Consider the following 2,945-nt stretch of genomic DNA (forward strand, 5'->3'; position numbering starts at 1 on the left):
CCTAACCCTAAATTTAGCCCTAACCCTAGCCCTAACCCTAGCCCTAACCCCAACCCTACCCCTAACCCTACCCCTACCCCTAACCCTAATTTTAGCCCCAACTGCTCTTCTCCTGCCGGCCGGCAGATGGAGACAAATGGCGGGCGCACTGCACATGCGCCCGCCATTTTCTTTTGCCCAGAAGATGCCGGCGGCCAGGAGGAGCAGCAGGAGGATCCAGGGACACAGGTGAGTATGATAGGGTCCCCGAATCCCCCTATTTCTCTGTCCTCTGATGTGCGATCACATCAGAGGACAGAGAATTACACTTAGCTTTTTTTTTTTTTAGCGGTCGCCGGTAAACAGTTAATTACCGGCGATCGCAAAACAGGGGTCGCTAAAACCGACCCCCGATCATGCTCTTTGGGGTCTCGGCTACCCCCGGCAGCCGAGACCCCAAAGATTCTCGCGGGGCCGGCCGGCGGGCGCACTGCGCATGCGCCCGCCATTTTCAAGATGGCGGCGCCCACCGGGAGCCACGAGGAGCATCGGGGGAGATAGGTAAGTATTGGGGGGCTACCTGGGACCCCTTTTCTCTATCCTCCGATGTGCGATTACATCGGAGGATAGAGAAATTAAAAAGAGATCGCGTTTTTTTGCGATCGTCGGTAAACGGTTAATTACCGGCAATCGCAAATGCGGGGTGGGTTAAAAACCCCCCGAATCATGTTCTCTGGGGTCTCGGCTACCCCCCGGCAGCCGAGACCCCGGAGAAAATCCAACTCTGGGGGGCGCTATTTACTTTTTCCACAGCGCCGTTAATTAACGGCACTGTGGTTTAAGTACCCTTAGCAGCCGCCGTTAAAAGGCGTATCGGCGGTCGCTAAGGGGTTAAACTTCCATTTTTTATTTTTTTTCATATTTTTTAAAACATTTTTTTTGTACTTTTGCCATGCTTCAATAGCCTCCATGGGAGACTAGAAGCTGGTACAAGTCGATCGGCTCTGCTTCATAGGAGCGATCGTCAGACCGCCCCTATGTAGTAGATTTACTACATTGCTGTGAGCACTGACCACAGGTGGCGCTCACAGCAGTCCGGCAACAGCAACCATAGAGGTCTCAAGGAGACCTCTGGTTTTCATGCCAACGCATCGCTGACCCCTGATCATCTGACGGGGTCGGCGATGCGCTCATTTCCGGCCTAATGGCCGGAAGCGGTAGATAAATACCGCTGTCAGCGTTTGACAGCGGCATTTAACTAGTTAATAGCGGTGGGTGAATCGTGATTCCATCTGTGGCTATTCGGGCTGACATGTCACCGCTGGAGCCGGCATCAAACCACGGGATCCGCCTCTGCAGTACTAGTACGGCGGACGTCGGTAAGGGATTCATCATATCTCACATTATATTTTTATTTTCCCCGTTATTTTTTTACATCTAACAGCTCTGTAATTTCTTCCATCACCTATTGTTGGAATATATCCAGACCTTTACACCGGGATCGCACAGGATAGAACAATGCATTCGGAACATTGTTTTGTTGTAGATTACCAATATCAAAACTGAACCGTGATGATTCAGAAAGCAATTCCTCCAGTGCAACCATGGAAACTATTTCATCCAGAGAATGTTCTTTGCTGAACTCCACATTTATGTAAACTGAAAGTAAATCACAATTATTATGCAGATTCGGTCCATATGAGCAATCGATATCGTGCGAAATGTCTTTTCACAGTAATATTCCTCTTATAAATGTGTTTATGTCGCAGATTGTAGTGAATAGGCGAAGGGTATTGTCGGATTCTTACAATTTGTATATAGACTTAGTGGCTATAACATTTGTATAACGCTCCGGTTGGGCAGCTGTGTGACTGTGTCCAGTGGGTACTCGGGTGTGTGATATATGGTTGTGATTGGCTGCAGCCTCGTTATGTGTCTTTATATATTGTGTTATAATGTGTTTTTATTATACTATGACTGAGGGCAGTATCGCCTGAAACGCGTCAGCTTGTATTATGATGCACCAATAAAGGACAAGATTTTATTCTATCTTCATCTCCATTCAGTATCTGCATGAGCCGGACAAGTGAGTGATTTCCATTTACACCTGAGAGTCGGCCGGCAGGAACTTGGTGGTGACCCGAACTCTGCACATGTCTACTGAGGACTGGACTCTTAGGCTATGTTCACACTTTGCGGATTCCACTGCGGATTTTTCCGCAGCAGAATTCCAAAATCCGCAGTGAAAACCCGTCGCGGTTTTTACTGCGGATTTATTGCGGTTTTTACTGTGGTTTCTTCTGCGGATTTTCATCTGCAGTTTCCTATTGGAGCAGGTGAAAATCTGCAGAAAAGAAGTGACATGCTGCGGAATGTAATCTGCGGCGTTTCTGCGCGTTTTTTTCCGCAGCATGTGCACAGCGTTTTTTGTTTTTCATAGGTTTACATTGTACTGTAAACTCAGGGGAAACTGCTGCGGATCCGCAGCGGTCAAATCCGCAAAGTGTGAACATAGCCTAATACGTCTGGGTGGGTGAGCTGATGAAATCCTCGTATCTGCACGTTTGTACACCGCTCATCGTGCCCCCTGAAGTGCCATATTAATGCCAGCATGAAGGAACAAGAAGAGCCATTGTTATATTACCCTCAGCCGGACACTGGAAGGGGGTAAATAAGCGAGATTTCGGCATTTTAGCTCCTGGTGGAGGCGATAGCACAATCATATGCCGCCATATACTAGACGTCCGGTAACCGGTAATAATCCCCTCATGTGTGGGGTCTATTTGTCTCCAGAGAAATCACACGTTACATTCCACACAGAACATTGTGTAGAAAAGGCGGCGCGAGGTAATTGTGCCAGTAGTGAGGGCGAATAATGGCGGAAATGTCACTGACTGAGGAGAAGTCTCCATGTAGCGTCTTCACTGCGGATCACGTGACCCCTGACTCCTCCCTCCTGTGACCTC

The sequence above is a fragment of the Ranitomeya imitator genome, chromosome 2, assembly GCF_032444005.1.
Source record: "Ranitomeya imitator isolate aRanImi1 chromosome 2, aRanImi1.pri, whole genome shotgun sequence".
Lineage (NCBI taxonomy): Eukaryota > Metazoa > Chordata > Amphibia > Anura > Dendrobatidae > Ranitomeya > Ranitomeya imitator.